Source organism: Podarcis tiliguerta (assembly GCF_965153285.1).
Source record: "Podarcis tiliguerta genome assembly, chromosome: 9".
In the NCBI taxonomy this organism is placed as follows: domain Eukaryota; kingdom Metazoa; phylum Chordata; class Lepidosauria; order Squamata; family Lacertidae; genus Podarcis; species Podarcis tiliguerta.
In genome coordinates, this window is record NC_139542.1 from 7,969,097 (window position 1) to 7,993,891 (window position 24,795).

The window sequence follows — 24,795 nt, forward strand, 5'->3', positions numbered from 1 at the left end:
AGAGCTTCCACTCACCAGAACTGACTAGTTTTTGCCCAAACACTACCCATGGCTTGTAGTCATGATAACTATGTTCTACCTCCACTGTCACAGGTATTGTGCCTCTAAATACCAGTTGCTTGGAATCACAGCTTGGCAGAGTGCTGCTGTGCTCAGGTCCAGCTTACAGGATTCTCATGGGCATCTGGTTGGCCACTGTGAGCTCAGGATCCTGGACAAGAAGGGCACTGGCCTGATCCAGCAACCTTACCCTATGTTCTTAAAACATGTCCTGCTATTTCTTAGAAGTTTTATTCTCAACCAGAAAGAGGCTTCCATTGCTCTGCCTCATTTCAGGAGGAAATGAGCTTCTTAGGGAGAAAGGGCAGGATCTAAATGGAATAAATAATAGCAAATACAGTGGTACCTTGGGTTACAGACGCTTCAGGTTACAGACTCCACTAACCCAGAAATAGTACCTCAGGTTACAGACGCTTCAGGTTACAGACTCCACTAACCCAGAAATAGTACCTCAGGTTAAGAACTTTGCTTCAGGGTGAGAACAGAAATCATATGGCAGCGGCGTGGTGGCAGTGGGAGGCCCCATTAGCTAAAGTGGTATCTCTGGTTAAGAACAGTTTCTGGTTAAGAATGGACCTCCAGAATGAATTAAGTCCAAGGTACCACTGTAATAACAATTTGCAGGATGCCTTAGAATTTGAATGGGTGTGGGGTTAGGAACAGCACAGAAACATAAGTGGCTGACTTATACCAAATGAGGGGTGGCTAACACCCCAGAGGACAGGATCACACTTCAAAACGACCTTGACAGATTAGAGAACTGGGCCAAAACAAACAAGATGAACTTTAACAGGGAGAAATGTAAAGTATTGCACTTGGGCAAAAAAAATGAGAGGCACAAATACAAGATGGGTGACACCTGGCTTGAGAGCAGTACATGTGAAAAGGATCTAGGAGTCTTGGTTGACCACAAACTTGACATGAGCCAACAGTGTGACGCGGCAGCTAAAAAAGCCAATTCAATTCTGGGCTGCATCAATAGGAGTATAGCATCTAGATCAAGGGAAGTAATAGTGCCACTGTATTCTGCTCTGGTCAGACCTCACCTGGAGTATTGTGTCCAGTTCTGGGCACCACAGTTCAAGAAGGACACTGACAAACTGGAACGTGTCCAGAGGAGGGCAACCAAAATGGTCAAAGGCCTGGAAACGATGCCTTATGAGGAACGGCTAAGGGAGCTGGGCATGTTTAGCCTGGAGAAGAGGAGGTTAAGGGGTGATATGATAGCCATGTTCAAATATATGAAGGGATGTCACATGGAGGAGGGAGAAAGGTTGTTTTCTGCTGCTCCAGAGAAGCGGACACGGAGCAATGGATCCAAACTACAAGAAAGAAGATTCCACCTAAACATTAGGAAGAACTTCCTGACAGTAAGAGCTGTTCGACAGTGGAATTTGCTGCCAAGGAGTGTGGTGGAGTCTCCTTCTTTGGAGGTCTTTAAGCAGAGGCTTGACAACCATATGTCAGGAGTGCTCTGATGGTGTTTCCTGCTTGGCAGGGGGTTGGACTCGATGGCCCTTGTGGTCTCTTCCAACTCTATGATTCTATGATTCTTGTCCATCTAGCTTAGTGTTGTCTACATTGATCAGGTTTTTGGAAGAGATACACTGAGCTAGGCTCCCGCCACATTTTAATTCTTAGGAATATGTGGCTATTCCAGCAGGGGCTTGGTGGTAGAGGGGAGAGGGGGCTGCTCTGAACTAAGATGAAAACAGCTACTTTCCCAGTAAAATAACTCACATAGCTATAGGAGGAAGGGGGGTGGGTTTCCAGAGGGTTTTGCAATCAGAGAAGCAATCTTTACAGATGTTTTCCCCATCAAAAAGCATTTTGCATCTAAGAAAGCTATCCAAGTTGTTTGCCGCTGATGTAAATTGCCAGACGAGTGTTCTGGCTGTTCAAAACAACTTGGCAGTTATAATATCCATAACTGGAATGAGAGAAACTGGGCTAAAATGAGGGATAACACACTCACCTACCTTCCTTAGCCTAATGATTTCACTAGCTTTTAAGACCTTTTAACAGTCAATTCTAAAACACATAATTGCATGAGCTTCTGTACCTTAAATTTCTCTTGCATCCTCCTTTGGCTCATATATGCCAAGCAAAAGCACCCTTCAAAACGTTACTTCCATCATGTTAATTCTTCCAATGACCTCAGGGTGACATGTACCCCCAATATGATCAAATTAGAGGCCTGTCTAGCCAAGCATTCTGTTCTCAGAGTGGCTTCTCAGATGCCACTGGGAAGCTGACAAGCAGGGCATGAAGGTAATAGCTCCCTCCCAAACACAGGAAGGACTGTATCCCAGTGGTAGAGCACCCCATTTTCATGCCCAGGTGCTTGTTTAATTTTAACTAGTCACAGATGCTAGAGGGCTGAAGCTGCAACACTAAAAGCCCAGTTTCTTGTACAAGCTAAGCACATCTTTGGGGCATGTAGAATTCTCATCAGTGCCCCTGCTGATGAGTACAGTTGCCAGGCAGGGATATATGGGGCAAGGTTTTCCCTTAGGCAACCACCAAAAGTTTCCTCTTTGACTCAAGACTTGTAGCTCTGGCATAGCTCAGTTGGTAGGGCATGCTAGAGCTCAGGTTTGTGGGTGAATGATTCCTGCATTGCAGGGGGTGGGACTAGATGACCCTTGTGGTCCCTTCCAACTCTACAATTCTATGACTTATTTAACACACCCAAATTCACTTTGGTCTGTATTATGTCTTTTAGGTGGTGATTATGGAATGCATCCTGCTTGTTTTATGGAGTTATGAATATACTTAATCATGTTGATTTCTTAGATTTTGCATTTTAATATTCCATACTGTGAACTACTCTGAAATAACAACAACAACAACAACAACAACAACAACAACAACAACAGCAACAACAACAACAACTGGTGGCAGTAATAATGTTGTGCTCTCATCCTTACTCTTCCAACTTGCATCATGAGTTAAGGTGCAAGTAGAGTGCTTACTAGGGGTTGAAGAAGTCTTTCTTCATTGGAGGTACAAAAGCATCTGATGGTGATGAAGGAAGTAAGGGGGTTATCCAACCTCCAATCCTTCCATTTCCTCAAGAGCTGGTGAAATGACAAATTGGTCAGTGGGATATACCCCTTTCATGCTGTAGAACAGCACATCAAATAGAGCATGGAGTTACAAAAATAGCACACTAATGGAAGCAAAGGCTGGTGACTGGTGTGACCAAGGGATGGGCACCATCAATCTGTTTCTGAAAGGGCAGAGATGATGTATCATTAATCTGCCCCAGCACTATAAATAGCATGAAAAAGAAGACCTGGAGGGACAGAATAATGGTTAAACAAGTCTGGCTTGGATCCAGATTAAGGTGGACATTTCAGCAGCACCTAAAAAGAGGACAAAAGGGGACACAGATTTGCAAAAAGGAAACAAACACTACCTACATATGCTAATATAGAAAATCAAATTCAGTTTACTGTAATTTAAACAGTGGGGAGGATTAGGGGTCAGGTGCCTTTTACACCTGTTCAGTCTGCTGTCCAGTTCCTGGTGATGGGCCTCTTCAAGGGATCTCTCTTCTCACTGTAGGGTTCTTTAGCATTAAACTGGAGTTGGACAAAGCAACTCTTCAAGCAGACAGCTCTATCAAACAGAGGACTGTCTTCTAACAGCTTTTCAAACTGTCCTCTGAAAAGGTGGACCCAGTCCACACTGTGGGCTGCTCCTGCCTCAACAAAATTATATTTTCCTGGACACTCCTCTCCATCCCATTGTGTGGTTGCTATCAAGGCCAGTATAAGTGGTATCCCACCAGCTGCAGATGTCTAGATCGTCTATTGTCATCCAAGCCCAACTTAGATTGTGCTGGTGCAGTCATCAGAAAAATGGAGCTTTCCCTGCAGTGAGGCAAGAATTGATGGGTGGATATTTTGGGGGGAGGTCTGGAATTTAAGGATAGAATATTGAGTACAACCACATGATGAATTAAGGCAATGGCTTTGGGGGATGTTTCTAATGAGGACAGTAATTAGAATAATAATTAGAATAATAAAACCATACAACTGTAGAGTTGGTCATCTGGTCCAACCCCCACAATGTAGGAATCTCAATTAAAGCATCCAAGACAGATGGACATCCAACACCTGCTTAACAACCTCCAGTGAAGGGAGGTTCAAAAGGAGTTGGTTCCACTGTCAAGCAACTCTTATCATCAGAGAGTTGTTCCTGCTGTTTAGTTGGAATCTCCTTTCTTGTAATTTGAAGCCATTGGTTTGGGTCTTACCCTCCAGAGCAGCAGAAGTCAAGTTTGCTCCCAGTGTGGTATAGTGGTTAAGAGTGATGGACTCGTAATCTGGTGAACAGGGTTCGATTCCCTGCTCCTCCACATGCAGGGAGACTCCACATGAGACTCCTTAGGGTAGTGATAAAGTGGGATATCAAATCCAAAGTCTCCTTCTCCTTCTCCTCCTCCTCCTCCTCCTCCTCCTCCATGTGACTGCCCCTTAGATATTTGAAGATGGCTTTCATATCATCTCTCTGTGTCCTTTTATTCATGCTAAGCATACCTTATTCATGCTAAGCATACCCAACGGTTCCTTATCAGGCTTGGTTTCCAGACCCTTGATCATCTTGGTTGTCCTCCTCTAAACAGGTTCCAGCTTGCCAATATCCTTCCTAAATTATGACGCCCAGACCTGGACAAAACACTCCAGGGGTTGTTTGACCAAGGCAGAATAGAGTGTAACTATTACTTCCCTTGATCTGGACACTATTAACAGTGGAATTGTCATCTGACTTGTCCAGTTAACAAATGACAATCATTACAATAACTTAAATTGGGTCTAAAATGCCCTCTCCCCCTTTCTTGCCCATCCCACCCTGCAAAAGCACAGTCAAGTTGAAAGAAAACAACTGCAGCAGCAAGGCTGAGCTGAAATGAGAACATTTAAGCATCTTGCATTTTGGTGGGTCTCTAAAGGACCTTGAAAGCTACAGCACGAGCAGGGGCAGTGAGACAAGGAGGATGAGTAGACTGCTAAGCCGAGATCCCACAGTGCAAAGAGCCCAGGAAAGTTATATGATGTTGGAGTTCTCTGAAACATCAAGGGCTTGCTTTAATTACATGGTAACGTTCAGGGAGTATTTTGAGCCGGAAAAAGCATAAAAGCTGAACGTTGGCAGGGGCAGCCTTTTTCGCATTCATGAGAATTCATGGTGGAGACCCTTTAGACCTCATTTTTGGATTATTATTATCATTATTGGGCCTGGGAATACCATGAGATTTAAATTAATTGAATTAATTTATTATACTTTCTCTGGAAAGGGAGAAGAGAATGCTAGGAGGGCCCTAATCAAAGATAAGCTTTTAGAAAAAGAAAAAAGAAAGAGAAGCTTGAACATGCTGGAGTGTTTTGTTTCATTTCTCTTTTTTCAGTAGTTATGCAGCTCCCAGGTCCTGGTGCCTCAGAGCAGGCTTGTTGGATCGTTAGAAAAAAGATTTTTTTAAAAATATATATATATTAAAAATAATAATCACCTTGTTCTCATAGGAATCCCCAAAATGTGATAAATAGGCCTTCCCAATGTGTCTTTATTATAGAGCCAAACAACCCTGCCTACATGTGTGGGGGTCTTTCTAGCCTGGCATTAGTGCTAGATCAGAGATGAAGAACCTCAAGCTCAAGAAGCCCAAAGCTTCCCTCCAAATAGAAAATCACCTAAGGCAGCTGCCAAACTCTGAGTCCCAGATTGCCACCCCAAGTAAGTAAGGCACATGCCCGTGAGTTAACTCTTTATTGACAAGAGAAGCATTTACAGCAGCTCCCACAGTGCACCAGATGTCCACACACACATAGTCTTCTAGCCTCTAGCAGTGGCGTCGCAACAGGGTGTGTGTGTGGAGGGGTGCTCCCCGAGTGCCATGTCTGGGAGAGTGACAAGAAGGCACCCCACAGGGGCTTGTCCCACCGCCGCGGCGCAAGCAGCCATCACACTGCCGCAGTCACATGTGAAGGATCCTCCGTTCGTAGCTGCAGTCACGAGCAGAGGATCCCGGCGCTGGCAGCAAACCGCTATGTACAGGACATGTGCAGTGTCACATGCATGCGCTGTATGTGACAATGCCACACGTGCACTGTACATAGCGGTTTGCCGGCAGCACCGCTTGAGCACCATATGGACGGCAGTGGGTTCCCTCCATCACTGCTACAGTCGCATGTAGAGGATCCTCCGTTCGCAGCTGCAGCCATGAGCAGAGGATCCTGGCTCCGTCTGTACTGCATTGGAGTGGTCCCACCGGCAAACCACCATGTACAGCTCATGTGTGGCGTTGCTATGAACGGTGCATGCATCATATGTAGCGATGCCACACATGCGCCCTACGTAGCAATGCCCCGCCCCGGGTGTCACAATGCCTTCATTCGCCCCTGGCCTCTAGGCAGCTGTTCACAGGTCTGGACCCTTCAGTGGGGGCCCTCCCCTTCTCCGGCTTATATATCCTCCTCTGACAGGTTGCATGCCCACAATATGAGACTGGAAGTCAGCACTGCTCTTCTCTCTTCACACCCCTCCTGGTTCTAGGAGATAGCAGAACAGGGGAAGATGGGCCCTTCCCTTACCCAGATCATTTATTCTTCCTCTTTCACATCCTGTGTACCTTCTTCCATCTTGGACTGCCCTGATTCTTCTTCCTCTCCCTGGCCTGGCTCCTGCTTTATGGGGTGCCACCAAGCCACAAATGGCTGCCCTCCTCTCCTGGGTCGCACTCCTGGTCCCCTGCTGCCACCACACACTCTTCAGAGCTCTGCCAGTCCCTGACACTCGGGGGGGGGGGGATCCAAGCAGTTGTAATCTGCCAAAATCTGAAGGGTCCCATTATAGATCGGGGTGGGGGGAGTCATGGCTCAGTTGTAGAACATCTGATTTGCATGTAGAAGGTCACAGTTTCAATCACTAATGTTTCCAGGTGGGGCTGGGAATGCCTACTGCCTAAAATCCTGGGTAGCTGCTGCCAGCCAGTGAAAACAATACAGAACCAGATGGACCAATCCTCTGATTCAGTGGAAGGCAGATTTCTATGTAGTCCAGTTGCAACAAGCCATCTAACCAGCAGGAAATACTGTTAGCAATTAAAGAGAATGCAATGGACTCAGAAGTATTATTATGCATGAATGTGTTGAATAAATAAGACAGTGAACCATTAATTTCAATTACATCACCAGCCAGCAGTTGGAGATCTGAGTTTAACTTGGCACATTCAACCAGCAGGAAACCACCTCCAGCAACTCTTGTCTTAGTAGCAGTGTGGAAGCCAGAGACTATGAAGTTCAACTTGGACACCAAACTATGGGTGCCACTGAAGTTCCATAAGGATAGACCAAGATCACTTCTGCCCACACTACTGGAAGCTAATTGTCTGCATAGGCACTGAGATGGTAGAAGACAAGTATGCCAGTAGCCAATTGGGCAGTGATGTCTTATGCTAGCCAATATACATATTATCATAGACAGATGAGAGCGAGGGTGATGGAAAAATATAAGGTATTCAGCCAACACTGCTTTACAATTGTTCGAGAGGTAGGGAGGACAGAGAGTACATTTCTCAGCCAGGGCTGTAAGTGGAGACAGGTTGGGGCAAGTGATGAATTGGTGGTAGGAGAGTTTCCATTATGAATTATAAGTGGGCATTTGACAATGCCAAATTATGCAGAGAACATTCCCTTTTAACTGAAAGTTCTCTTTCAGAAATCTAGAGGTCCGCAGCAGTTGTTTAGAAGCTCATTGGATAAATGTGCTGGTCTTGGACCTACATATGTGATATTAGAATGATCCTTCAAAAGAACCATTATATCTACATATTGGAGAGCGTGGAATGGATATCCCCCCCCCCCCCAAAAGCAACACATTCTTACTTAATCAACTTCTGGGGCCTATATACCTGTAGGTCCGAAGGCAAGGAGGTAATGTAGGCTTGTGAGATTGATGATAGCAAGTATTAACTTAGACCAGTTCGAAATGAAACCCTGTAAACTGATTTGCCACCTGGTTGAGTCAACTTACATTTTACCATAAAAGGGTGATAAATAGTGCCTTCCACTGCCTGGGGCATATTATGCAGTAATAATAGGACCTACACACATGTCACACCAAAATTCTTGCCATCAGTGCACAGAGTAGGATGCTAGAAGTAGATGCTTGGATATGGGTGTGTGCAAGTGTGCAAGTGTGTTGCAAGTCCTTCTTTACAGTGCAATAGAATACATGCTTAAATGCAAGTAAGTCACCATGTGACCAGAGTAGCTTGCTCCCTAGTACATGTGCTCAGGATTTCTGTCTCCCATTCCCAATGTTTCCAGTGCAAGAGGTTGAATCATGTGCTTAACATTCCCACTGAAATCAATGGGGTTTAGAAGGGCTTAACGCTGTCTGAGTCGTGTTGCTCGAGCATAGTATTTCATGATATGGGGGTCAAATTCTTCAATAACCCAACCCTGTATTTCTCAAACAACAACCATTTCCCATTGTCTTTCATCTTCCCGACAAGAGATGCCATTTTAAAGTCACTGGACGGTTGTGCTCGTTAAGGCCAGGATGAGAGAGCCGAGGCAACGTTGCTAATTAGTAGCGAATCCTCCATTTATGACTCCCTAAAAAGAGCTGAGTGACCTTTGAGTTAACAATGTTGAAGAATTCACATTTAATTGGCTGCCGTCTTGTTTCTCATTGCGGTTTCTACAAATTGGCAATTCCCACTTTAGATGTCCTATCGCCAGTCTGGCTAATGAGGGTGAGCATTTATGGAGCCAAAGGTCTCGTTCTATAAGCTTTTGTTATTTGGTGGTTTTGATTAATTCAAAGTGGGTTTTTGCATGCTTACAAATGCCCCCCAAGCACAGCACCCACCAAAATGTCTCTCTTTCAGGCCCTGGGAAGAGTAAGGATTTGCAGGGTGGGGGGTGAAAGTTGCATGGAGAGATGTGGGGCATCCCCAGTGGCAGAGGCACTTGCTGGACACATTCGGGGCCAAGAAGTCCATCAAATGTCAGGTGAAAAGTGCAGACAGATAGACAAGGAAGTAGGATAGGAATATGACATATTGAAAAATGAGAAGGTAGGTAGGGAGAGCCATAGAAGCAAGGTTAAAGTCTGGGTGTTGCTCAAAATGGACTTAGAAGTGGCTACACCCAGGTAAGGTCAGAAAACCCACCACCAATGGGTGTGGGTGCCAGGATATAGGAAGCTAACTTACTCTGAATCAAACCACTGATGTGCCTAACTCTTTATTGTCTACTTCCGGGTAGCCAACAAAGTGCCCTCCAGGTGTGGTTGGACCAGGGCCGTCTTAAGCATATCCTGCACTGTGGTGCAAAGCTCCCTCTGGCGGCCTCCCCATTTCCCAGAGTTTTTTAGGGAGGATGGTGCTGCCAGTGGGGCTGGAGGAGGCAGGCAGCAGCTGGAGGGTGACTCCTCCAGTGGGGAAGAGGCGGAGGCTAGATGCGGCAACTCCCAGCTCAGCTAGCCACTTTAATCAGTGGTGGCCGTGGCAGATGGAGGCTCCGGGCGTGGCACTGCTTTGGCGCAGCATGGCGGAGGCGGGCAAGGGCAGAGAGCTGATGCCAGGAGGCACTGCGTCCAGCCTCCTCCTCTTCCTTGGCGTTCTCCAGAACTTGGCGCCCTGGCACCCCATGCCACTAGCTTCTATGGGTAAGTCACCCCTGGGTTGAACAACAACTCCCAAAACCTAACCATTGGCCCTGGTGGCTGGACATGATGGGAGTTATAGTACAATAGTATCTGGAGAACACTGCATTGGATACCCTCGATCTACACACACTCCAAGCAGCTCTCCAAAGTTTCATACGGGAGGCTTTACACAGCCTTTCCTGGAGAGGCCAGGGCATAGTTGTCAACGTTTCCCCTTTTTTAAGGAAAATTCCCTTATTCCGAAGAAGATTCGTTGCAAGAAAAGGGAAAAGTTGACAGCTATGGGCCAGGGATCAAGACAGACAAAACAAATAAGTTACAGTGGTACCTTGGGTTAAGTACTTAATTTGTTCCGGAGGTCCGTACTTAACCTGAAACTGTTCTTAACCTGAAGCACCACTTTAGCTAATGGGGCCTCCTGCTGCTGCCGTGCCGCCGGAACACGATTTCTGTTCTCATCCTGAAGCAAAGTTCTTAACCTGAAGCACTATTTTTGGGTTAGTGGAGTTCTGGGAAGTGTATGTAACCTGAAGCGTATGTAACCCGAGATACCACTGTATTGGCAGAACGCATAGTTAAACTATGGCACTCACTCCCCCAAGAGCCAGGGGTTGCCTGCCAACTTGGATGGCTTTAAAGAAGGTTTAGACAAATTCATGGAGGAGAATGCTATTGATGGCTACCAACTAGGGTATTTATGTTCTACCTCCGGTCCTGGAGGCAATATGCCTGTTGCTGGAAACCACAGGAAGGAGAGTCTGCAGTTGTGCTCAGATCCTCTTTGCATGCTTCCCACAGACATCTGTTTGACCAGGATGCCTGACGGTATGGGCTCTTGGCCAGATCCAGCAATCATTTCTCATGTTTTTCTGAGTAGAAATAGTCAGGGTTATACTCTAATTCTTTTACTTTCATTTTTTTTAAAAAAATATATAGAGAATAATACATTTTTTTGAAAATGACCAGATTTTAAAATGTTCTCCAAAGTTCAGTCAAAACAAGTATTTTCAAATCAAAACATTTTTTCATGATGTTATTTCATGGGTGCAATGTTACTAGGGACAATTTTATTAACCTGCCTACTTCTGATTTTGGAGGAAATATTGAAAACATAAACTAGATTTGATGACATAACTTTCCTGCACATATAGTTAGTCATTCTGTTTTCCAGAAAGGTCCTTTGTAAACTGGCATCAGACGGGGAAGAGTGGGGGAGGAATGAAGAGGCAAATATATCCGTAAGCCCACACTTGAGACTTCTTCCTATTTTCAAATAAATAAACATTTGTTTACTCGGAGTAAATTGGAAAAGAATTATAGCTTTGCAGCCAGATTGTCTCCATGTTTACTTGGAAGTAAGTCCCTATGAGTTCAATGGGATTATTCCCAGGTAAATCTGCAAAGGACTGCATCATTAGTAATGCAAGATCCTTCATTAAATCAGCCCAGCTTCTCTGGGACAGAACCTTTGTGGATGGCAAGGATACCATAAATACATTTCCTTATTTTAATTCACTTAAGACTTCCTATCAATATTTTACATGCATCATAAATATTTGAGGCTGTAAGCTTTTCTTTAGCATTTACTGACCAAACTAAAATGATACATAATTTAGGAGCAAGAATATAAATTGGCATATACAGATGTTTATTAAAATAATATGGTTTGAGTTTGCAGGCAACTCGCTGTGCATTTTCTTCAAAGATGTTCTCTTACTCCAGTGGATGCAATCACTGAAATCCAGCAGGGGTAAAGGATCACAATAAAATGAAAACAGTATTTGTGAATCTGTGGGTTTTTAATTTTTAATTTTATTTTAATAATAGTGGCTATGGTGGAAAAACAACAATGCAGATGAGAAATGGGTGTTGAAAATGACACCAGAGGCTAGCTTTCCCATTGTTGTTGTTAATGTTTCAATAATAATAATAACAACAACATACCCCCCAAGTGTCCCTATTTTCCAGGGACAGTCCCAGAGTTACAAAAGCTGTCCCGGTTTCAGATTTGATCCTGGAATGTCCTTCTTTTCCTTTTTCCTCCCCTCCATGTTTCAGAGAACAATTAAAAGTGGTGTGTGTGCAAAAAGCGGAGTCCTGTTTTTCCTGAAAGTAAAATACCTGCACCAAATGAAGGAAATTGCAACGCTGTCGTACAAACCCCTTCCTATAATTTTGAAGGAAAAAGGTCACCAATCCACTTTAAATTATTGAATTGCAGTGCTTCAGCAGCCAGCCATTTCTTAGGAAATGCAGGAAGCGTGGATTGATTTATTGTCTACTCAGAAGTAAGTCCCACAGTACTCAGTGGAGCTTACTCCCAGGTAACTGGGTAAAGACTGCAGCCTTACGCTGCAATCCTAAGCATTTTTACTTAGAACTAAGTCCTGAGCATTTTCACAGTTGTTGTTGTTGTTGTTGTCATAGTCATCCTCCTCCTCCTCCACCACCACCTTTTTCCCTGACAGAGACTCAACACAGTTTACAGCTAAATTTTTATTTCATTTCATTTATCTTTGGAAGGTGTTGTGCATGATCCCTTCCTTTGCACATTTTTTCTTTACAACAATCCCATGAGATGGGTTCAATGAAGAGGTTGCAAGGTTACCAGTGTCGATGTGTATATGACGTCTAGCTGTTCAGCGAGATCAAATGCAGGAGAAGTTTTGTGATGTGGAACAGGATGTCTCTATTTTCATCAGAGAAATGTTGGAAGGTATGTAATAATAATGACTTTTACATTCATCTCAAGGTTATGTACAATTATAGCACAAAACAGCTAAAAATAGTCTTTAAAAGTAGGGTGAGGGGAATACAGCTAAACAATACAAAAGAAATATCTAATGCAGGGACCATTTCATTCAACTGGAAAAACTGGTTGAAATAAAAATATCTTCAATTGTTTTTAGAAAGTAATAGTTGTGGAACCCTGTCCTATCTTAGCAGAGATACTGTTTGACAAAAGAGGGCCATCAGTGACTATTTTACACTAGCGGAGACTGATAACAAGCAACAGTTGCAGGAATAATGACAGCACAATCCCATGCTTAGCTTTTCAGGAGTAAGCTCCATTGAGTTCAATAGGGCTAGTCCCCGAGTAAGTGTGCAGAGGATTGCAGCCGTGTCTGTTTTATATACTTGAAATACTAATCTGTAATCTAGTAATGTAATCTGTAATCTAGGACAGATCGTGAAGCTGAGGCTCCAGTACTTTGGCCACCTTGTGAGAAGAGAAGACACTCTGAAAAAGACCCTGATGTTAGGAAAGATGGAGGGCACAAGGAGAAGGGGACGACAGAGGACGAGATGGTTGGACAGTGTTCTCGAAGCTACAAACATGAGTCTAACCAAACTGCGGGAGGCAGTGGAAGACAGGAGTGCCTGGCGTGCTCTAGTCCATGGGGTCACAAAGAGTCGGACATGACTTAACGACTAAACACAATCTAGAGAAATTTAGTTGCAGTTCAAGCCATCTCCAAGCATCATATCCTCTGCACATAGAGCATTATGGAGGAAGATAGCATGGATGAGTGCAGTAACCCATGCATTCCTGTGGGGTCTGTGTGGGAATGTTCAGGGAGGCAGGAGAGGATACATTTTTTTAAAATATCCTTCCTAACTTGTGCTAGCAAGTTTCTTTACTTAGCAGAGTTTACATTCCCCTCCTAACATGCACAGCAGATAGCTGGTTGCAGGCTTGGGTAAGCCTCTCAGTATCATACAATTCAGTTTTGAATTGTATGTTCCTGGTAAGTTCCCTTTTCTCCCTCTTAAAAGAATAAAGACACAAGAATCTTATTTAAAATCAATAGAAGAAGTTTACTCACATCAATTCATAGTTGGATCCCTGAAGGCAGACTTAGTTACAAATATGTACAGATGGATCTACCCCATATGGTGGTATGATCCCGGTGCTTCTGCTAGCTGAGAGCTAGCAGAGCATTTCTAGCTAAGAACCTGGTCCAATGAAGGAGGAAATGCAAAAGAGAGAGAGAGATTGGCAGCATGCCTTGTCCTTTTGTTATCTGGACAGGTAAGTAATAATAATAATAATAATAATAATAATAATAATAATAATAATAATAATTTATTATTTGTACCCCACCCATCTGGCTGGGTTTCCCCAGCCACTCTGGGCAGCTTCCAACAAAGATGAAAAATACACTAAAATGTCACATATTAAAAACTTCCCTGAACAGGGCTGCCTTCAGATGTCTTCTGAATGTCAGGTAGTTGTTTATCGCTTTGACATCTGATGGGAGGGCGTTCCACAGGGCGGGCGCCACTACCAAGAAGGCCCTCTGCCTGGTTCCCTGTAACTTGGCCTCTTGCAGTGAGGGAACCGCCAGAAGGCCCTCGGAGCTGGACCTCAGTGTCCGGGCAGAACGATGGGGGTGGAGACGCTACTTCAGGTACGGTCACACCCACCTCTAGTGCAAAGGAAGGATGCTCCAGCCAGGAGGAAACAGGAAGCTTTTGGCTGACTGGACCAAACATTCCCCCATATGTCTTCTCTAGCATTACAAGGGATGTTGTATTTGACTGCTCCCAGTGGATTACATCCCACAGTCTGAAGAGAAATGGGTGAGAGGCTGCTGCTGCTGCTGCCACCGCCTAATAGTATCTGCTGCCCAAGACACTTGCCTCAGTGTGTCTCACAGTAGGGCCAGTTCTGAAGCTTACATTCATGAACAATCCTTGGCCTGCCTCTGCTTCATTTCTGTCAACCACAATGGCCTTTGTCTTCTGGTAAAGAAGTGACTTAACTTCTAGGTCATAAAGAATACTTTCTTGGCTTTTTTCAAGTTTTTGTTTGAAAGTCCTCCTAGCTACAATGCCTAGTACCACCAGCCAGAACAACAACAAAAAATGGATCTGAAATTTGAGGTAACATTCCTGGAGCACAATAGCCAGACTAGCAAAAGAATGTGTCGCTGCTGCTATTTGTCCCAATCCTGTCCTCCATTGATTTTAAACTCAGTAATAACCCTGTTTCGCTGAAAAATAACCTCAGTGTCATTTATTCTTCCTATTTTACCAAGTGTTGTGTAAAGGATGAATGGAGACGCACAAAGCAATGCAATTCACTTGGCTGTAATTGGTTTACCTTTTTTTTACAGTCAAAATAAAGTAGCCTATGTAAAGATAACACACTTGAGCCATTTCATTGTCAGGCTTGAGTGTATTGCGTGGGCTGCAAAAGCATTTGACAATTACAGCAAAAGAATTTCTGTAGACTAAATTCCTTATTTAGTTTGTAGAAAGTAGAACGCCCATAGGACTGGCATTGGGAACTTTGCTTTTTAAGTTGTTATTAAACGATCTAGCATTGGGGTGAGCCATGAGGTGGTCAGGTTTCTTGATGATAATCGTTCAGGGTTGTTAAAACAACCCCCGTCGTTTAGCCCGGACACTAGGGTCCAACTCCAAGGGCCTTCTGGCGGTTCACTCAATGTGAGAAGCAAAGTTACAGGGAACCAGGTAGAGGGCCTGCTTGGTTGTGGCACCTGCCCTATGGAACCCCATCCCATCAGATGTCAAGGAAATAAACAACTATGACTTTTAGAAGACATCTGAAGGCAGCCCTGTTTAGGGAAGCTTTTAATGTTTGATGTTTTATTGTGCTTTTAATATTTTGCTGGAAGCTGCCCAGAGTGGCTGAGGAAACCCAAATGCAATTCAATGTAAACAGGTAAAAAGTGAAGTATATCTTTATTTTGTGTATATCCATATGGGATCTGAACTGGTGACTGTTTTTTTTTTTTGTTTTTGTTTTTGTTTTTTTTTACTTGCCCCAAAATGGAAAGAAGCAGAAGTCCCAGTAAAGGAAGAATGGATACAAAACCTTTGGAATATGCAGTAATGGTGAAACTTACCGGAAGAATAAGAAATCAAGATAATAAACTTTTTACAAAAAAATTGAAATGGTTTGTTGAATATTTACAGATAAATTGTAAGACCAAAACATTAGCAAGGTTATTGTAATAACCTGCAGTTTTATAAGATGAATTTTATAAATGAATTTGGATAGGCAGAAGATATTAAAAAATAAATTTAAGGAACCGCAGAAAGAGGGGAAAGGAAGCCAAATTTTGAAATGTTAAATTGATTGTAAAACTAATGAAATATATAAATTTGAAAGGTATAAATAAAAAAACTAAAATAAATAAATAAAAATGAACTGAAGGTGACTAACCAGGAACAAGACCTTGGGGTTGTAGAGAATAGCCTGATGAAGACATTTACCCAGTGTGTGACAGCTGTGGAAAAACAAAACAAATTCCAAGCTAAGGGCGCATTAGGAAAATCAATTCAAAATAAAACTGCTGATGTCACAGTGCTTTTACACAACTCTATGGTGTTCTGGTGTGCATATCATTACCACAAGTGGGAATTATGGAGTTTCACTGTGGTTTAAAGGAGAGCTTCTCCTGCACCTTCCAAAGTACTCAGAGGCCCGCTATGCAATCACACAGAGCAGGGCTTTTAGTGCAGTTGTCTCTGTTCTGTGGGTGCCCACTATCTGCACTTTCTGGAAATGAATTGAAGGTATTCTCCGCCCCCTAGACTTTCCCAGCTGAATAAACCAGTGTATGCTATGAATGTCTGCATGTTAGGGTGGTGTTCATGTGTGTTGTTTTTTGTGCTTTTTATCATATTAAAAAACCTGTTTTTAATTATCTTATGTATAAATTGCCTTGAGATGCTAGTTTGGGCTGGGTGTTCATCAGTATGCAGATGACACCCAGCTCTACCTCTCTTCTAAATCAGAACCAGTGAAGGCGGTGAAGGTCCTGTGTGAGTGTCTGGAGGTGATTGGAGGATGGATGGCGGTTCACAGATTGAGGTTGAATCCTGACAAGACAGAAGTACTGTTTTGGGGAAACAGGAGGCAAGCATGTATGGAGGACTCTCTGGTCCTGAATGGGGTAGCTGTGCCCCCTGAAGGACCAGGTGCACAGCCTGGGAGTCATTTTGGACTCACAGTTGTCCGTGGAGGCACAGGTCAATTCTGTGTCCAGGGCGGCTGTCTACCAGCTCCACCTGGTATGCAGGCTAAAACCCTCCCTGCCCACATACTGTCTCACCAGAGTGGTGCATACTCTAGTTATCTCCCGCTTGGACTACTGCAATGTGCTCTACGTGGGGCTACCTTTGAAGGTGACCCAGAAACTGCAATTAATCCAGAATGCGGCAGCTAGATTGGTTACTGGGAGTGGCCACCGGGACCACATAACACTGGTCCTGAGAGATCTGCATTGGCTCCCAGTATGTTTCCGAGCACAATTCAAAGTGTTGGTGCTGACCTTTAAAGCCCTAAACTGCCTCGGTCCTGTATACCTGAAGGAGCGTCTCCACCCCATTGTTCAGCCCGGACACTGAGATCCAGTACCGAGGGCCTTCTGGCAGTTACCTCATTGCAAGAAGTGAGGTTACAGGGAACCAGGCAGAGGGCCTTCTCGGTAGTGGCACCCGCCCTGTGGAATGTCCTCCCTTCAGATGTGAAGGAAATAAGCAGCTATCTTATCTTTAAAAGACATCTGAAGGCAGCCCTGTTTAGGGAAGTTTTTAATATTTAATGCTGTATTGTTTTTAACACTCGATTGGGAGCTGCCCAGAGTGGCTGGGGAAACTCAGCCAGCTGGGCAGGGTATAAATAATAAATTATTATTATTGTTATTATTTTTTAGAAGACAATTAATAAATCGATGATAATGATGATGATACAAACTGAGGTGACTTTCTTCTCCATCCCATTGTTGGTGCTTTTGAGGATCTTGTCCTCATGACAGTCTTCACACCATCTCTAGTTGTCATTATCTCTGCTCCTTTTTAAGTGCAGCCAGCCAGAAAATGCAAGCGGAGAAAATACAGGTCTATTCAAATTACCAACGAACACTCACATAAAAAGAAGAAATTAAGGTGCATGTCAAGCCCCTTATAGGAGGCTCGAAAGATTCCCTACGTGACCTGGTTATCTAAATGCCAAATGCCCATAAATTTCCCAGTGAGAATGAATGCTTCTCATTTTGTCCTGGTAAACAGAAAAACACCATGGACAATAAAATGCTCTGGTATTGTTTATCTGCATTTCATGCAACACCTTGCTACAGAGAGAGGACCCCCGTGCTCCTTTACTTTGCCATCATTTAATTGGTGCACTGCTTGCCTGAAAGGCAAATCATAAACTACAACTTATATAGCCTCAGCTTTGTAAAACACTCTTGCGGAAAGAAGGCAAAGGAGTTTCTGTAAAGGAAGAGTGCCAGAAATGTGAGAAGGAGAAAATGTGGTTTGGATCTGGTGTGTCTCTCATGCTCCTTGCACGGTTCAGACTTTGCATATACCAGAATTAAGGTTGCAGAAATCTGTGTTGTGTCTTTAAACTTACCAATGCACTAGAAATCCAGGCAGCTTATTATCTTCTCCCCAGCCTTCCTGCCCACCTTCCTCCTGTGGTCCTCCAGTTGCTGTTGGACTCCATGGTCCAGCAGTCTCAGCCAACATGTCCGATGGGCAGGGAAGATCCAACTATATCTGGATGGATACAGCTTACTCATTCCTGTCCTAATATGTGGACAAGTAGCAGGTTGAGAGGACAACAGGGGAAGAATAACTAGGACCTGATGACATTATTGCCAGTAGCTGCTTCCTGATGGATGGCTACCAGGCATCTCAGAACCACCCAGATACAATTGTGCTGCTTAGTCCATGTTCCGTGAAGCCTATCAGGGTTGGAAGGGAGTCCTCAAAGGATGCTTGGACATTGGCTTGCTTGTTTATCATTCTTGTATGGATGAATAAAACACTTGAAGAAAATAATATCATATTTTGTGAGAGGTTGTGAGCATGGTGTTCCCTTGCATCTCTGTCCAGCGATGCTTAAGTAGAGTTTGCTGGATCACATCAAAGGTTCATCTAGCTGAGCATGCTGTTCTTCTAGTGGCCAACCAGCCAACAGCACTCTCCCCATTGACAAGTCCTAGCAGCTGGTATTCAGAAGCATCCTACCTTTGACTACTGTGAAGGTAACTCTCAGTTAGCCAAAGGCAATAAGGGCAATCCATTCCACAAGTGACATGGTTGGAGGAGAAACTAGGTGGAATGAAAGGGATAGGCTGCAGCGTGGAAACCACCCTGTTTCTTTCACATGTATTTCTACCCTGCTTCCTGCTGGCCTCATATCCTCAGTACACTTTCATGCAATAGCTGATATGCAGTTTTCAGATTGATGCAGTTCTTCCTTGGATGCAACAGGGAAAGGAAATGACAAAGTGGCATTCCAGATTACCCAGGACTGTTGGCGAGAGAGATATTAACAAGATCGTCAAAGTCCCGAAGCCAATTGAGGCATAAATATTATTTGCTATTAGTTTTGTCTGTTTCAAATTACAGCAAGAGTGTTGGGGGAAACAAAATGGACCCTTCCTATTTCATGATTTAATCACCATAAACTATACTCAGGTTCATATCTGCAAGCATTTATGGCTTTGTACCACAAGGAAATTTCCAGCGACTTCTGAAGGTTGTTTCTGTGAAAAATTATATTGGCGAGGGGAAGATGGCAGGTGCTTTTAATGCAGATATTAATCTGGGAGCCACGGTTATGCTAAAAAAATGCTAGAGGGATAACTTTTCTGGGCATATATAAAAGAAGTGGGACAGCCGAATTCTGCAATTAGATCAGGCCATTAAGAACGTCCCTGCACTCTGCCCACTGTGTTGAGCTATATGTGGGCAGGAAAGGAGTTCTTCCAGGATAATTCAGCGTGAAGGCGATAGGCTCTTAGGTGCAGAAGTCATAAAGTGTCGCTGAGCAAAATGCAATCCAGGGCCATAAAAAAGAAAGAGAGGAGGGAAAGAACAGGGTGGAAGATTTTCAAACCCATCTCTTGCAGTTTTCTCTGTGCTGTAAAAGGCATGGGTTTTTAAAAGCTCAATGGTTCTATTTGCAGGAAGAGTTACCAGGTAGTGTGATGTGTGCCAGGGTGATTTCCAGTCTCTAGAGATAAAAAGAAAGTACACTCCATAGTTGAATGACGGAATTTGCTGTCATAAGAAGTAGTGATGGCCACCAACTTGGATGGCTTTAAAGGAGGATCCACTGTTGTAGGCAGTATGCCTCTGAAAGCTGGCTGCTGGGAGTATTAGGTGGGAAGAACACTGTTGCTTTCAGGAGTCAGTTGTGGGCTTCCCATGGTTGGCATCTGGCAGAACAGGATGTTGGACTAGTTGGGCCTTTGGCCTGATTTGGCAGAGCTTTTCTCATGTACTTATGAGGTTGCCCTGACCCATAAGTACCTAAGAAGAACCTGTATTGATCAAATCAAAGCCCTGTCTAGTCCAGCATTCTGCTTACTGTGGAACTCGCTCCCACAGGAGGAAGTGGTGGCTGCCAACCTGTTGTTTGTTGTTGTTTTTTAGTCATTTAGTCGTGTCTGACTCTTCGTGACCCCATGGATAAGAGCACGCCAGGCACTCCTGTCTTCCACTGCCTCCTGCAGTTTGGTCCAACCCATGCTAGTAGCTTCGAGAACACTGTCCAACCATCTCTTCCTCTGCTGTCCCCTTCTCCTTGTGCCCTCAATCTTTCCCAACATCAGGGTCTTTTCCAGGGAGTCTTCTCTTCTCATGAGGTGGCCAAAGTACTGGAGCCTTAGCTTCAGGATCTGTCCTTCCAGTGAGCACTCAGGGCTAATTTCCTTCAGAATGGATAGGTTTGATCTTCTTGCAGTCCATGGGACTCTCAAGAGTCTCTTCCAGCACCATAATTCAAAAGCATCAATTCTTCGGTGATCAGTCTTCTTTATGGTCCAGCTCTCACTTCTATACATCACTAATGGGAAAACCATAGCTTTAACTATACGGACCTTTGTCGGCAAGGTGATGTCTCTGTTTTTTAAGATGCTGCCAACGTAGATGGCTTGAAAGAGAACTAGACAAATTCATGGAGGAGACAGTTATCAACATCTGCTAGCCGTAATGGCTCAGCTCTGTCTCTAGAGTTGGAGGTAGAGACACTTCTGAATACCAGTTGCTGGAAACCACAGGAACAGAGAATGTTCTTGTGCTTGAATTCTACTTACAGTTTTCCCACAGGCTTCTGGTTGGCCACTGTGAGAACAGGATGCTGGACGAGATGGGCCATTGGCCTGATTCAGCAAGCTCTTCTCATGTTATTATAAGTATTATAAGTATTCCAAAAGTGGTTCTACTATTTGCATAGTGCCATGGCAACATTGGCAGTTTTGTTTTCAGGCCTGGTAGCGTGGCTGTCCCTGTTTGATGGAGTAGCATTCCTGCCGAGAAAGAACTGCACCCCCACCCCACCCCTGCTATCTTCACTTTCTGGAAATAATTGGACAATCTTTGAATATTTGAGTGAGTTAGAGAGAGGATGAGAGGTTACACATGATTCATGAGAAGGAGAGAAATTATCCCTAAACAATTCCATACCGTTCAGGAAATTATGCATAATTTGTGCACATAAAAATGTGCAGCCATTATCTTTGTTTGTGATGAATTGGTTGCTTTTAGCATTCTGGACTATCTACACCTGAAAAGTGTGGTGTGTGGAACCCAGAATCTTCCCAGTAATATTCTGTGCCTCTCAGACCCAACCCAGTAAAACAGCCCAGAAGGGTGCAATGCCTGATGGTATCAAATGCTACTGAGAGATCTAAGAGGACTATCAGAATTGTGCTCCCTCTGTCCATTTCTCACTGCAAGAATCCTCAGTGTAGGTATTAGGTATTGGATCTAGTCCTTCCCTGTGTCACAGCAGAGAATAAGCCTTTGGCCTCTTTGATTGGATAGTTTTTTCAGGGATTTGGAGAGTGCTATCATCCACCTACACTCTGCCATCCAAGTCGTCTTTCTTGAGGCTAAGCATAGACCACATTCACACCATACACTCAGAGCACTATGCTACCAATATAAACAGCCATGGTTTCTCACAAAGGATTCTGGGAGCTGTAGTTTGTTAAGCAAGCTGAGAGTCATTAGGAGACCCCTATTCCACTGGCAGAGCTACAGTTTCCTGTGAAGAGGGGCTGATCGTTAAATGTCTCAGGGAATTGTAGCTCTGAGATAGGAATGGGGTCTCCTAACAACTCGCAGCACTCTTAAGAAGCTGCACAATCCCACAATTCTGCAGCTCCCAGAATCCTTTGAGGGAAGCTGTTTGAAGTGGTACCACAGAACTTTGAAAATATGGTGTGAAGGTGGCCACACACAGCTCTTTCAACCTTTCTTTGTACTCCTTGTTTCATACCTCGTCTCTCTCTATGTCTGAAGCCTGAGCCAAAGTCTTCATATTGCATAGGCAGACAACATAATTAAAACCACTCTATGGGGAAGTGTGATGCCTCCAGTTTCCAGTAATCATGCAGAGCGCCAGCCTCACTCCCATTATCTAAGGAGCCTTTTCAAGGAGGGAGGGAAGGGAAGGAAGGTATCCTGTTGATGACCGAGGAACCTCCCAAATGGCAAAGAAAACAAAGGTAACCATTCATCCCAGTGTTTTGGTTCAGTGCTGATTAATTTTCCCAAGCATCTGCTTAAGCGTTTGATTAAACTACTCTGAGAGCCCATCTGTTTTCCACCTGATAGGGAGCTGTGATCACGGAAGGGGAATTTTTAAAAGGCTGCACACCTCATTTAACAATGATGTTATAAAATTAGTGCCCTGATCAGAAGAAATTTCAGAAGGTGAGCCCACTCTGATAACAACATTAATCAATTAATTAGCTTTGTGTGTCAGCAGCTAAGGTTTCAATGACACTGCTTTAGGGGATACAGTGGTGGATTAGCCTTTGCAGTAAAAGTTCTACTCTTCATGGAGAGAGCGAGAAAGAAAGAGGAGCAAAAAGATTTGTATTGTAGTATGAAGTTCCATAGAAACATAGCTTTGAGAGGACTCCCAAAGGCCATCTTGTCCAAGCTTTTTCACTTCAGTCCACTTCCTTGGTGTATCATGGGTGACATTTACAGAGCAACCCTCAGCATATTTACTCAGAAATGTTCCAATGGGCTCAGTGGTGCTTATATAACATGTCTTTCCACCTATCCAAGGAGCAATACCCACTTCAATTTTATCCTTACAGCAGCCCAATGAAGTAGATTAGATTGAGAGAAAACCACTAGACACGTACTACTCAAAAGTAGAACAGTGCTTTGCAGACTGAGGCTGTGCAAAGCACTCCATCCACTTCATGGAAACATTTCTGGGGCACCCAATCAAGTCAACTCCCCCATCCCCACAGGCCAACTAGCGGAGCACCTGCACTGCCCTTAATTTGGTTCCACATTAGTTTGGGAGTGGCACTAATGTTTAGTTATTTTTAAAGCCCTAATTAAACATACAGTTAGGAGATGCTGTGTCTCTCCCCCTCTGCTGAGAGCAAGGGGTTAATTCTAGAGACTTCTTTGAGGAGCCACTGGCAAAGGAGCATCCTGTACCAGTCAGGTTTGAGCCAACCATCACATTGCCCCAAGAGTTTTGCACAAAACTCATAGAACAGGACAAACGTTATTTTAAAGGACCAAAAAAAGAAAAAAAGAAAAATCAACTTATTGATAGAGCTGTTGCTGCCTTAACACTTCTGGGTTGTGGTTGTTGTGGGTTTTGTCAGAAAACATGATTTCAGCCCAACTGAGCATGGAATAAGGCCATTTTTAGTGTGGCTGTTAGATTTGATTTTATTTTTTTTAAAAAAACGATCATTTCAGATCAACATGCTGGAAGCAAATTCAAGTGTTTCAAAATGTCAGTCTTAGAGAGATGTCACCATTCCAGAGTGTTAAGTCAATTGGAAAGGTCACAATTTCAGAAATTTAATTCTGCATATGTTTCTTTTAACCTTTTGTCTTGCTGCAAAATGAAGACAACATTTCAGGTAGTATCATTCTGAATTGAATTTATGTTCATTATGAATTGGATCTATTTCTTATTGCAGGAGAATCTACCCCGTGACCTTCCATGTGTTCACCCACCATCCCTGATGGTGAAAGGCCATAGCTCAGAGGTAGAGAATCTGTTTTTCATGCAGAAGGACCCAGTTTCATGGAGAGCCGCTGCAATGTTCCAAAGGTGCTCACTGTAACTTCCAATCAGCAAAGCAGAGGTTACAGTGACCTCCTTTGGAACATTGCTTTAAAGATGGATCTTGGGGGAACTAGGTTTTGGGAAACAGCCCACTCCCACAGGGGATCTTTCAATGGGTGGTGGGCTTCCCAGTCTCAGTTTGGAATTGGGTTCTGGCTGGTTTTCTCCAAATGGTTTGATACAGTTCTCAGCCCGAGGTTAGCTTGCACACTTCTCTAAATGCTGTGGCACAGTTCTCAACTCAAAAAGATAGCACCTTCATTAAAAATGTATCTCTTAGAAAAAGTGTCCAGTTTCACAAGGAACTTGATGGATGCAAAGGAAACAGACATTGTGAGGAGAAAGCAAAGTGCAGACAAATAACAGGACCTTGGACAGTTCAGAGGAGAGACCTGCTGGTTGTTGTTCTCACTTCTAAGGCAACCATAGGAAGATGTTGCCTCAGCATGGATCTGGAGCCAACTGAATCCTTACGCAGGTTGATGAGACCTTGAGTATGCTAGGTTCTGCCTTCCTGGAGGAACTGCTGGGTTCTTAATCTCATGTTATTCTGCAGGATTCAACTTTCGTGGGAGTAGAAAGATGGAGCTACTCAGTCAGTGGCTGCTTCCAAATAGGGAAGCAATGGTTTTCTGCCTGATGAAGCAGCCTGAACTTCATCCTCATCTGTGTCCCCCATGCACTGCAAGATCCCTGGATTAGGAAAGGGTTCCCTGTAGGGTTTCCATGTACACATACAACTTTCTCTCTTACTTTTCTAGGACTACTTTGAAGAGCTCCTAGAACTGGTTCATAAATGGAACAAGCTATTTATTAATTTGAGGGAACATAACTGAGTGTATTCTTGAGCTTGTTTCCATTTTTTTCAGTGTACCAGATATTAGGGGTGCAGAATATCATATATTTTCTTCATGGCCTCTGCAAGATTTCTGAGGCTTGAGCCA